Consider the following 13,294-nt stretch of genomic DNA (forward strand, 5'->3'; position numbering starts at 1 on the left):
TCGTTCCTCTTGCAACTCTTCTCTAAATAATAGAAAACATCAACTAAAAGTTCATTAGTCTTAACAGGCAAACTGCTTGCACCTTTCTCAGCAGCCAAGTTAATCAAATGATATGACCAACCCAGCACAAAGACATATGGTTGTGCTTCCCTTAACAGCAGCAACCCCGTTTTTCTTTCCAATCAAGACTGGAGCATTGTCGGAACTCCAACCGAGAAATTGACAAATTCCCAATATTGTGTCCTGTTTAATTGCCTACGAAGGCTGGGACATACAGCACCAAAGTAACTATCTTGTCCTGCTGTTCCTCAAAACAGGTGACGACTAAGGGATAAAGCTTAGCATCACTGTCATTGCTCCCATCTGTAGCCAAAGTAAATGGTTCACATTGCATGCAACTAATGAGTTCATTTCTTGAAAATATGTGAAGTCTTTGTACGACCAAAACCATATCTTCTTGCAATTTCCGAACCAGAGAACATTTTCTTGAAGAGGGCACCAGCATGATCAGCAGCAGGTAACTTAATATTATGTTCAATTAAAAATTAAGTGAACCGACATTCTACTCTTATTACATCCAGGGGTGGTAACAAATGACTCAAATTTCCTACTGTTATCCTTCATATTCGTATTGGAGACCTGTTTGTGAATGTTTCACCTCTCCGCGATTGCATAACACACGGAAATTCAGCGGAACATGCATCCCTGAAAGACTGATGATATTGTTTCTTAGTTGAACTCATCACGAAAACGCTAAATCACACAAAATTTGCAGCAAACACCGTAAAAACAAAGCATAAACAAAGCTTTCCTGCTAATATGCAGGCAAAGCACAGATTATGCAACAATAATCTGAGAGATGTGATTATCGATAGAATGTTTGATCTACTTTCTCTGGCGGTGTTTCAAACACACAGAGTTAATGACAAAAATGCAGCAGTATTCTGTGAGAAGGGGTTATTAATAATATTACTGGTGAACTTTGTCTAATTTCAAACACTCGCATCTCAGAATAGCTGCTATTACCGAAAGTCAAAATGGAAATGCGATATGAATGCAGAGCTCAGGAACAAGCCTGTGAATTAAAAATCCGGAAAGAAACAAAGTTCATCTGGAAAACCAAAAGACTACTCCAAAATCCGGAAATCTTCCGAGAAAGCCAGAAAACTTTGAGGTATGCATGATTATTGAAGGAGTAAGACCTTTCTGATGACCACTCCCTACTCAGGTAGCAATTTCATTGATCATGACTGGTTTTCATGGGTGTTGCATTAACCAGGAGTCGATCATATCATTATATGCTAGTTGGTTTAAATACTCGGACATCCAGTGGCTGAAGCTTGTTTGTTGAATGTGGTGGAACAGTCAAGATAGTGACACCAATATCTTCTGACAGGTTTAAGACATTAATAATAGATAGCTGTCATGGTTGTTATAAATTAATAGAGAAGGATTTTCCTTTGGAGCTGGCTGATTGTTTTATGAAATGTTTAATCACTTCATAAAAAAGTTTCACATTCCAACCAGAGGGTGAAGCTAGACCCAGGCTTCCAGGGGGTGCCACATCCAACATGTACTCTTTAAAATGCACTCTGGGAAAGACTAGGACTGACGGAAGACTGTTCCCCACAGCACTCTGTACCCAGCAAGTTGTTACTAATGCCCATTTTTCAGCACTTGTCACTTTGCATACTTGCTTTACTCCTCATTCAGCAGCAATCTTTGTAGGTTTTATCTGTTTTGTTGTTGTGCCAGTTTCATCCAGATTAAAGATCCATGTTCCATCGGCAAAACTGCGGCATCACTTTATCATCATCTTCTAGCTATCAAAAAACACTTTTACGTTGTTTGTTGAATTCAGTTGCCCTTGATAGACTGCACCTTTCAGGCATTCGTATTGATGGTGTTGGGTGCCATTTAAGAAATCCCCATATCCAATCTACCCCAGCAAATCTGTTGGCATTCCAGGTCTTGGTTCTTCTCTTAGTCTTTACAGCTAGTTCACAGGCTAGTTTCCATAAGGTATGACACCAAGACCGATCTTCTTCATCACTGAAGACCAGTCTATCACAATAATAGGAGTCATGAACTTCTTCATTGACTGAGTCCTTATATTTCTTTACGTATTGTTCCAATGTCTGAAATGGCAATTTATTATCGACAGATTGAATGCTACGCCCACTTATTACAAAGTCTATGGCTTGCCTCATACATTCAGATGTAAATGTACTTACCTGAGCTTTTCTTTTATGATCCCATGACAGAGTTCTGAAACATAAAGTAAATTCGGTCAAAACTACTGTAATTTTGAACATACAAATATGGAATTCTGTGCAGGGAACACAGAAATAAGTGTCTCACTGTTACCCATGTGTCCATTTTCTAAAACTGTTGAATTACATCAATTCACAATTAAGAAATTTTCTGTATTAATATATCAAAATAAAGCTTCTTATTTTATACACTAACTTATCTGATTTGTTCTCTGGCAGATAAAACAAATAATATACTTTGAGGAAGATCACAACAAACCACCAAAACAACATCCAACATTCAAAACTCAACTACAGGCTGTTAAATTTGAAAACAAAAAGTATTGGCTAGAAGCATGTTAGTACCGCATTCCAACACTAAGGTTCCAGTGTTGCCTCACTTTCATGCTTTCTCACTGTTCCCCATGTCTCATTGTACCCCAGGTTCCCACACTGTTGCTGCATTTGTGAGTGGGATGGTCGTGCTAATGACGTACATTACAAACATGTGGACTGGCTATGACGAAACGTTTTATTGCATGGTAAGAAAGTTTCAAATGGGAGCCATGTGTAAATCAGTAAAGTCTTCTTACTGCCACAACATATAAAGCTATAATTGATGGAGTCATTTGCAAAAGCAGTGAATAAGAACAACAAACGAGCATTTGAATACTTGTGGGGAAAATTCGCTGGACTAAGTGCTGAGAATATCAGGCAGGGAGTATTCATTGGTCCACAGCTACGTAGTGCCCTTGGAGAGTAGCAATGTAGTATATTCTGCTCTGATGAGCCAACGTGTGGCTGTGCTTTCGGGAAGTTACAGCGCTGTTCTTGGGCAGTAGGAGGGCTGGAAATTACGTTCAGTTTGTGAGTCATCTTATATCTGCATTTGAGAAACTGAAATTCAACAGGTCACTCAAAAAGCACTTCATTCGATCACATATCGACTTTTTCCCTGAAGATTGTCGGGCATTTAGTGATGAACATGGTGAGAAGTTTCACCAACAAATCCTCCGTAATGGAACATAGATATCAAGTCTTCGTAAGATATTCATGTCTTCAGTGTTTGCAGATTTCGGCTTTGCATAAAGAATCTCTTCCATAAGCGTCAGGCCAAGAGAAAACGTGTTGCAAAGCAAGGCAGCTGTTAATAGCGAATCTTTAATTGAATTAAATTGACTTCAGCTTTTCATGTACTTGGTCTAAAGCACTTTAATGTATTTTTCCACGTGATTCGTGAATTTGCTCATATTTCAGTGATATAGCCTATAAAATATCTAAAAAAAAGGAAAAAAACTGGAGCTTTTATGTTCTGCATTATCAAAAAAATTGAGTAGAATATGAAGGATATATGTATCAGTATTTCAGTGAAAAATATTTACTTCAACGCCTTGTATCTAAAAAGTAGGGCCATTCTGTAAAAAAAAGGGCTTCATATTGTGATACGTCAAATGTTTGATAAGGAAACGTGTTGGGCAGTGCTACGCTTGTTAGTGTAGGACCCACTATTATATGTGCAAAAAATAATTTTCAAAAACTTCCATACATGAGCTAATTTAGATTTTTATAATTTTCAGCTTCAGCACATTCAAATCCATATAAATCAACTATTTTGGCCTTTGAAAAAAAAAGTTATATTTTGTTGCGTAGTGTATTAGAAAGGAAATTCCGTTAAAAAGTGCGCGACCAGAGCCGAAATGCGGTCGGATCGCCACTGAATTTGCTGGACGATATTTCTTATTGAAGTTGTTTGGACCCCAACTATTTTGCACATCAAATACTCGGTATATCAAAAAGGTGCCAAGTTATAATCGATAATGGCGGCGATGGATGTAACTATTAGGTAACTGCGAAATCAGTAATAACATTTTCATGTAAACATATTTTGTAATAGTCTTTTATTTCATTCAAACAACGGCATACACTTTCTTGTAGAACTGACTTTAATTCGTGATTTCCGTCATGAAATAAATAAGATTTTCCAGAAGATATCATGCTGGTACCGTCTTAGAAATCCATGAAACGTAGTTTTTATCTATCATTTGCAACAGTTGCAATTGTTTCAAAATGAAAAATTTTCTAAAGTGATCTTTGATAAAAGGTGTCCTTAAAACTAATCTAAAAGCAAAAAGAACATTTGTTGTATAAATAATGAAGAATTGGAGCAATAAATCTTTATTTTAAATTTATTAATTTACCATTTTAAGTACAAATAAATGTTTTTATTGGTATAAATGAATAATGGTGTGAATCAGTATTGTCAGTGATGATTGTTTATCTGTATTTGTCATTTGAATAAATTTTCCCGTGGTGCGTAGCGTAGGAGCCCATCAAGCAGTTCTGGGCCTGTCACCAGAAAGGTGTGGCACAGAAACAGTGGTTTCCCTTCTCCCAGCACTTCCCTATACAGTAGTTGTTGCAACCGTTTTTGTGTGAAGCCTAATTGGCGTTCTTTCAATCGTTTGGATCGACTTCTCACCGTGGAGTGAAGGGGGGGGGGGGGGGGGGGGAGAGATATTTGTGATCAGATCGCACACTTGGAAGGTGACTTGTTAGCAATGGGTGCTGCAAAGTGATTATATTTCATCGCATCCTGCTTTGAGCCCGGCGACAGCGGAATGCGCGTCGACGTGACTGAAAGACAGGGGTGGACACTGATTTTGAGTGTGCCAGTACTTGAAGTAGTTTCAGATAAATGGAGAACTGAGAAGTTCTCTAAAACTGGTGTTGAGCATTGAAATTTTACATTCGAGAACAAGGCCTCCCGTTTCACGTTGCGGATCAGGTCTTGTCGCCTGGACAAGAGACCAAAACGAGAACAGTTGTTCTCTGATGTATATTAGTTGTTTATTTTCAGCTACCGCTTACTAGGTAATTTTGGCAACTGGTTTCTCTCGTTCTGTTGCTTTAAAAAACTACGTAATATTAAAAATGCTTTTAAAAAAATATTTGATCGCCCACACAGTATATTTGTATTAACAGAATCCCCACATAGTTTCACCAAGAGCTGTTCCATTAGATTTGAAAATTATTATGAAAATAACAAAGTATAAAATTTTTTGAGGAAAAATTTTCTGAATAAAGTATTGTAGTTATTTAATTTTCCGTCTAATTCTGTAGTTAAGTTCTCAAATTCTTTTGCTTAGGTTGCAGTAGGTATGTCCCCACATATTAGTTTAGATAAACAAGGAATGCAGGCTTTCCGTTATTACTGATATTTGATTTATGAGCGTAAGGCCGTGAACCAAGGCACAATTCTCCGTCTAACTGCTGGAGACGTCATCAGAAACTTTGATTCAGAAAACTATTACAGACTCAGGCAAGCTTGGTCGGTCGGGTCTTTATCATGGATTGCCCGTGTCTCCTGTTTGTTGCAGAGGTTAAGCAGGTTTGCTGTTTCTCCTAAATATACACACATCAAAAAAAGTTTTGCATCACCTCCGTGCCAAGAGTACCAGAACCTGTACAGAAAATTTGAATGGAGATCAACATAACATCATTTCCGACCCTTTTTATTGCTCATGAAAACAGCACCACCGTACGGAGAGACCTTCAGAGGTCCAGACCGCGGTACACACTGGTAACTCTAATACCCAGTAGCACCTCCTCTTGCATTGATGCATGCCTGTATTCGTTCTGGCATACTATCCACAAGTTCATAAAGGCACTGTTGGTATAGATTGCCCCTGTCCTCAACGGCGATTCGGTGTAGATCCCTCAGATTGGTTGGTGGGTCACATCGTCCATAAACAGCCCTTTCCAATCTATCCCAGGCTTGTTCGATAGGGTTCATGCCTGGAGAACATGCTGGCCAGTCTAGTAGAGCGATGTTATCCTGAAGGAAGTCATTCACAAGATGTGCACGATGGGGCCGCGAATTGTCGTCCATGAAGACGAATGCCTCGCCAATATGCCGCCGATATGGTTGCACTATTGGTTGGATGATGACATTCACGTATCGTACAGCCGTTAGAGCGCCTTCCATGACCACCAGCGGCGTACGTCGGCTCCACATAATGTCATCCCAAAACGGCAGGGAACCTCCACCTTGCTGCACTCACTGGACAGTGTATCTAAGGCGTTCAGCCTAGCCAGGTTGCCTCCAAACACGTCTCTGACGATTGTCTGGTTGAAGGTATATGCGACACCCATCGGCGAAGAGAACGTGATACCAATCCTGAGCGTTCCACTTGGCATGTTGTTGGGCCCATGTATACCGGACTGCACGGTGTCGTGGTTGCAAAACTTGACTTCGCCATGGATGTCAAGAGTGAAGTTGCGCATCGTGCAGCCTATTGCGCACAGTTTGAGTCGTAACACGACGTCCTGTGGCTGCATGAAAAGCATTATTCAACACGGTGTTGCTGTCAGGGTTCCTCCGAGCCATATCCGTAATTAGCGGTAATCCACTGTCCATGGGGGACCTGAGCGAGGCATGTCATAGACAGTTCCAGTCTCTCTCTCTCTCTCTCTCTCTATCTCTATCTCCTCCATGTCCGAACAACATCGCTTTGGTTCACTCGGAGACGCGTGGATACTTCCCTTGTTTGAGAGCCCTCCTTGGCACAAAGTAACAATGTGGACGCGATCGAACCGTGGTATTAATATTCTAGGCATGGTTGAACTACACACAACACGAGCCGTGTACATCCTTCCTGGTGGAATGACTGGAACTGATCGGCTCTCGGACCCGCTCTGTCTAATAGGCGCAGCTCATGCATGGTTGTTTACATCTTGGAGCGGGTTTATTGACATCCAGTCAAAGGGACTGTGTGTGTGATACAATATCCACAGTCAACGTCTATCTTCAGGAGTTCTGGGAATCGGGATATGCAAAACTTTTTTGATATGTGTACTTTGCTTGTGTGGTCTTCACGTTGTTTGTAGTCATGTTGCGCTTCACAGGTAGGTTGTCTGCTCTTTGCCAGCAATGCCGATAAGGTGTGTTTGTGTTCATTGCTCATCGATGCGGACGCCAGAGAGTGCAGCTGCAGTGGCAGCGGGCGTGGCTGCCTGGGCAGCCGGCATCACAATCGATTGAGGCGCCATGGCGAGCTACGTGACTCGCTCGAAGGACAAAGTGCGTGTGGATATGAGTGCAGGCAGGTCGCCAGAAGTGACAGCGGTCAGGCGCAGCAGCCATTGTTTGACGGCTCGGAGCGGCTTCAGTGCGGTCGACATGGGTGTTTTCTCCTTAAGTGGTCGTCACACAGGACGAGGCAGCGTAGGTTGACGTGCACGCGGACGGCTATCTAATTTCGCTTGCTAGAGTGCCGTCTGCTCAAGGGATGAACTGCTTAACGTGATTTTGTGCTCTCGTCTCCCTTGCCCATATGCTAGTCGTGTTCTGTGTGTGGTATACATAAATAAAAACTTCAGTACTCTTGAACATGTAATAAGACAAAAAGGAAAGATACATGTAAATGACTTCAGCTTATAAAAGCTGACGAAATCGAACAAACTTACTCCCCACAGGAAGAGTACTTATGTTTACATAACATTAAATATTACAGAAGTTATTTCAATTAATTTCGTAAGAGAGCCTCACAATCTTTTAGAAAACGCGTAGGTGAAAAAAAAGATACAGTGGGACGCGAACCCTTCCACTTTCAAACTGTGCTATTTCCCTAACGTGAAACCCCCTGCAAACTACGCTATGGTGGAGTTGTGCAATGAACGATATTGTAGTTTGTGTTACGGTCTTCTAGAAGCTTTAATCGCCGGTATGTTATTAACTGCTATTTAATTACAACAAATCCTAACGAGAACTACACGTTTGTCATGGAACTTCAGTGTCTCTTTGCCATAAAACGGCTTACGTTCAGAACACGCGAATTGTAATGTGAAAATAACTAAATACGAAAATTATTTAACCACCACAGTGACGTTACCCGGCATTTTATTACAAGAAGTCGCACCAATAACGACGCGTTCTCGACATTCTACTTGTGACGTAGGGAGCGTTTTTTCTTTTTATTGGTTCTAATTTAAGGTGTCACGTTGCCGAAATATCGAAGAACTTTTGTGTTTCACTTGACGAAACGGCTCCTGAACGTAGAGTAGAGGAAAGCATCGTCACAAAACTGTTAGAGCGCCACGACCACGTTAGCTAACTCGTCCTGTGTGTCGACTGCTTTAGTGAGATGGACTGACATACTTTAAGGTGTGCCATCACGAGCGCGCTTTTTGACGTGCAGATGCCGTGTTCTGCTTCCTGGAGCACAGGCGACAGGCAGTCGTGCTGTCCTCGCTACAAGGAAACATCAAAACTCTTCATCGTATTTTAAAGAGAAAAAACACGTGAAAGATGTCACAGCGGTCGATCCCGCGCGAAAATTGTGACCATAATTCTAATAGTACGCAATTATGACCTTCTAACAGTATAGCTTTTAAACTTTGCGCACACAGGTTGTCTGTCACACACTCCGCCAGAGAGCGAAATACTCTATACAAAGGAATGAGTGAAATGCTGTTTTAATGATGATAAATAGCTTTGTTCATTGTGTCAAAGTACGCAGTTTCTATCCTTTAGTTGGTGCCAGAGATCTCTTTGCTTTGAACATTTTTAGGTTGCAATTCACAAACACAGTGTAAATGAATTGGTGTGTCATTAAAGAAGTAGCTTAGCGCTATTTAATTATTAACATCGGAGTTGTGCTTTACTTACTTTGGATTCTCAAGTTGGCACTGTTAAAGTGAAGTTAATTTGCAGGACATGCATCATTCTTCAGCGTGGTTAACATGGTTAAATTGTAAATAGAAAAGAATTAACCTCATTTCATAATTGTTCTTCAGTTACTTAGGTTTATTCATTTTTATTTTGATGTGTATATGTGCCTGCAGAATATCAGTACTAGAATATTGTTATTATTGAACGTATATGTGCGTGAGGTTGGCATGTTATGTACTTAATAATTTTCACGCGGAATAACGTGTTCTCAATCAGTACTTCAAAACACGCTGAACAATTGCGTCTGCCTCCCCCTACCACTCCCATTGCATTCAACACCCCATGAATAGAAGGGCTCTGTGTACAGTACTTCATGCTCGACCATTAAGCGGCTGTAGCGGGATAGAGCTAATGACAAACAACCAGTGCAAGAAAAGTTTGAAAAAAACTGTACTTTAAGACAGCTATAATTGCATACTATCGGTACTATCAGAATTTAGCCCTAATGTTCGCCTGTCATCGATTGATAGGCTGATATCTTGCAAGTGTGTGTTTTCTCTTCTTTAAAAAAAGAGATTGAGTTGGTGTTACCTTGTGTCTTTGCCCCACTCTCCCCCCTCCTCAACTGTCATGGCGCAGATGTCAGGTGTAGCGGGCGAACTTCGGCTTCTATTGCATGCCGCGTGGATGAGCTGCCTTAGCATGGGCGATATTCTGGTCAAAATCGACCATTCGAAGTGCGTGCACCTTTTGTGCCTGCCTGTAAATCAGCAACCAATCAATACATGAGTTTGTCAGTGACACCAATGATCTGTAGATTGCGCCGAGTGTGGAGTTCAAAATTTTTAGAGTATGCTGCACACTCTGTATACTCGGATACAAGAGACAATGGTGGCATCTGCTAACATTGAAAATTAGCACTAGAACTGCTAGATTTTTTCCAATCCCCTAGAACCATCTTCGGGACAAAAACATCCAAACTGTAGTCAATATGTTTACAACTCGTTCTTAGTCTCTTATTTTGGGAAATGAAGTTTTTTGTAACAAATAGTCGCAACAATAATCTATTATTTTTAACTCTAAACATTGAATATTTTCATATTTTTTGTCCAAATCAATTTAAAAATCCAGTGTCCATAATATTATAACGAAATCTTGTTTTTTTTTTTAAACAAAATATTTTCTACAATTAAGCAAGGACATTTAATGTTGAGACAGTATGTTACCATAATCTAATAGAGGTCTCCACTGTGACACACATTATGTAAAATTAAACATTACAATTTGTCTAAACAAATAAGTTAATTTTTGATTGCTACAGATCATCATCATTGTCTTTATACAGAGTTTTGTAATCTGGGCGGACGTAGGGACCTGTAACAGAACATTTTTTGCAGACTGGCCTTGGTTTCTGTATAATATTTGGCAAATTCCACCATGAGCTTGTGAAGGAAATCTTGCCTTGTTATTTTGTGCTTTGTTATATTTCTGTAGATAAGCCAAGCATTCCCCCTGCAGGTCCAGGGATTAGAATTGGCCCGGTGTATTCCTGCCTGTCGTAAGATGCGACTAAAAGGAGTCTCTCATGTTTTGGCCTTTATGTGATGATCCCCCGTGGGGTTTGACCTCCATTTTCAAAATTTTTCCAAAGAGCGAGCCAATTGGGAAGGGCACCTTACGTGTGGTGCATCATGTCCGTTGTGCCTTCAGATCTTTAGCCCACTTTCTTGTCTTCACATGGCAGTCCAGCTCATTCTCCATCTCTTGGGTGAGGACACCTTCCTGGGTGCATTTTCCACCATGCACCATGCACTATGCAGTGTCGCTCTTTCTGAGCCAAAGATGACCATGGACTTCTATGCACCTCATATCCAGCATGGTAGCCAGTCTGTTGTGGAGGGGCCACCGTGTACCCTGTACCCTGTTGGTTGTAGCACCCTGACAACACACAGATCATTCTGCTGATGCCTGCGCTGTTAACTCCCCACATACGCCAAAGTGTAGGTGCCTGTCGCCCTGGGGCATCAGAACTCTCGGCAAAGGCCATCCTGCCAGGTGGCTTTTGCTATGGCTGGGTGGCGCCTGTGGGGAGGCTCCCCCGACGCCTCCCCCACCTCTGGTCGGAGTAGGTGGCATCAGGGCGGATGACGCACGATGAAGTGTACCACATCATCACTTGCTGGTGTTCAGAGACCAGCAGTCCCTAAGCGTTCAGTCAGGCTAAGGATGGCAGTGAACCTTATTCACCCCGGTACCTCATATGTACAAGAAGTGATGGGGACCCCTTTGTTTCGATGAACGAGGGCTTGTCCAAAACGCGCTCAGAGTCTGTCTTGATAAAAACAGCATCCTGTGCCCAGTCATTGGCTTTACTCGCTAGTGACAAGTTGGGGGATGTTTCTGTTACCATCATGCCACATAAGAGTTTAAGTATGGTCCATGGTATTATATTCCACAGGGACCTTCTTTTACAGTCTGATGACGAGCTGCGCAGCAATTGAGAGCGGCGAGGTGTTCAGTTCATCTGGCACATCCATAGAGGACTGAGGGATAACCAGGTTGCCATTGGTGCCTTATCCATTTGCAGCCCATGATTTGTCCTGTCTATCTACTGGATAGCACATGATGACCTGTGTGGTAGTGACCACTTCCCCATCTTCCTGTCACTGCTCCAGTGTGAGGCCCATGGACACCTACCCAAATGGGCTTTAAACAAGGCAGACTGGGAAACTGTGGTCACCATTGATTCTCCCCCACATGGTAACATCAATGTGACGGTTGAGCAGGTACTACAACAATCATTACTGCGGCGGAAAATTGATCTCTCACTCTTTAGGGTGCCCCCAGCGAAAGGCAGTCCCTTGGTGGTTGCTGGAAGTCACTGAGGCAATTACGGAGTGTTGGTGAGCTCTACAACGGCTTAAGCGGCACCCTTCCCTGGAGCACCTCACAGCCTTCAAGCGGCTCCGTGCCTGCGTTCACCAGCTTATCAAAAGATGGAAGTGGAAGTGTTGGGAGAGAGATATGTTTTGACTGTTGGGTGCCATACATCACCTTTCCAAGTCTGGAAGAAGATCAGATGTCTTTTTGGGTACCAGACCCCAACAGGTGTCCCTGGCATTAACATAAATTGTGTGTTATCTACTGATGCAAACGTGATTGCGGATCACTATGCTGGAGCCTCTGTGTCGGAGAACTACCGTCCCGCCTTTCGCACCCTCAAACGACGGATGTAAAGGAACGTCCTCTTGTTCGCTACACACCATAGTAAACCCTATAACGCCCCATTTACAGAGCAGGAGCTCCTCAGTGCCATTGCACATTGCCCTGACACTACTACTGTGCCAAAGTGGATCCACAGTCAGATCATTAAACATCTCACATCTGACTAAAAGTGACATCTCCTGATCTTCAACTGGATCTGGTGCAATGGCATCTTCCCATCGCAATGGTGGGAGAGCACCATCATTCCGGTGCTCAAACCTGGTAAAAACCAGCTTGATGTGGATAGCTATTGGCCCATCAGCCTCACCAATGTTGTTTGTAAGCTGCTGGAACGCATGGTGTGTCTGCGGTTGGGTTGGGTTCTAGTCACGTGGCCTACTGGCTCCATGTCAGGGCAGCGTCCACCCTGGTCGCTCTACCACTGATAATCTTGTCCCCCTCAAGTCTGCCATCCGAACAGCCTTTTCCAGATCCCAACATCTTGTCGGTATTTTTTTGATTTACGAAAAGCGTATGACATGAGCTAGCGACGTATCCTTGCTACAATATATGAGTGGGGTCACCGAGGTCTGCTCCCAATCTTTATTCAGAATTTCCTGTCCCTTCGTACTTTCCATGTCAAAGTTGGTGCCTGCCATGGATCCCCCCATATCCAGGAGAATGTGGTCCCACAGGGCTCTGTATTGAGTGTATCTCTATTTTTTGTGGGGCCATTAATGGTCTAGCGGCAGCTGTAGGGTCATCGGTCTTGCCTTCTCTGTATGCAGACGACTTCTGCATTTCGTACTGCTCCACCAATACTGTTATTGCTGAGTGGCGTCTACAGGGAGCCATTCACAAGGGGCGCAGTCATGGGCTCTAGCTCACGATTTCCAGTTTTCGGCCACAGCATCGTACCGTTCATCTGGAACCACAACTTTACCTTAATGACAATCCACTCACTGTAGTGGAGACATATCGATTCTTAAGAGCTCCTCAGCATTGCATTTACTCGGCGCAGTGCACCACTGTGGTGTTCACCTAGCGACAGAAGCTTTTAGGCCGAGTCCACTGACCAGCATCCTGGTGGGGGCTGGAGTCCCTCCATTGCAGGTTAGGTGTGCGCAATTGCTCTCCAGTTACATTGCATATGTTCGTAGTTCTCCTG

At 42.6% G+C, this 13,294-nt stretch overlaps 1 protein-coding gene across 8 annotated transcripts in view; it reads left to right on the forward strand.

Moving 5' to 3' along the window:
• Positions 1-13,294, forward strand: part of LOC126183525 (E3 ubiquitin-protein ligase RNF6-like) — a 63,551-nt gene that overhangs the window by 21,543 nt on the left and 28,714 nt on the right. Inside the window, exon 1 of one of the 8 annotated variants that reach the window (XM_049925593.1) lies at positions 7,314-7,332. The exons of 5 other annotated variants lie outside the window; for them this stretch is intronic. The gene's annotated coding sequence lies outside the window, so the exon portion shown is untranslated. Of the gene's footprint in view, positions 1-7,313; positions 7,333-7,377; positions 7,477-7,522; positions 8,416-13,294 lie in introns of those variants that run through there. 2 more of the 8 variants (XM_049925592.1, XM_049925591.1) reach the window with 2 other exon arrangements.

Source organism: Schistocerca cancellata, chromosome 4, assembly GCF_023864275.1.
Source record: "Schistocerca cancellata isolate TAMUIC-IGC-003103 chromosome 4, iqSchCanc2.1, whole genome shotgun sequence".
NCBI classification, from domain to species: Eukaryota; Metazoa; Arthropoda; class Insecta; order Orthoptera; family Acrididae; genus Schistocerca; species Schistocerca cancellata.